The following is a 385-nucleotide window of genomic DNA, read 5'->3' on the forward strand; positions in this document are numbered from 1 at the left end:
GGTCAGGGGAGCCCTTTCTCTCCTGAGCGTGCGTAGGGGGGGAGTGATGGAAGAGGCGGGGAGGGGGTGCTTGTGGGAAGGCGGCAGCAGCAGCCCTGGGGCCCGGGCAAGGAGGAGCGGCGCGATGTCTGGGAGGGCGGCAGCGATAGGGGGGTTGTTGCAGGCCCAGGCTGCAGTGACTCCTCCTAGAGGCGGTATGCGGAGCGGGAGGAAACCCCTTCCACCCCCCTCAAGAGGAGCCGCCGCCATCGCCATCGAAACATACAATACGGGAAGAGAGCCGGCGGCTGAGGCGGAGCAAGGGTGCGGGCGGGGGGTGGGGGAGCCAAAAAGGGAAGGGGGGGAGGAGAGGGGGCAAGGAGAGGAGAAAAAGAGGGGGAGAAAA

This window comes from Aptenodytes patagonicus, chromosome 5, assembly GCF_965638725.1.
Source record: "Aptenodytes patagonicus chromosome 5, bAptPat1.pri.cur, whole genome shotgun sequence".
Lineage (NCBI taxonomy): Eukaryota > Metazoa > Chordata > Aves > Sphenisciformes > Spheniscidae > Aptenodytes > Aptenodytes patagonicus.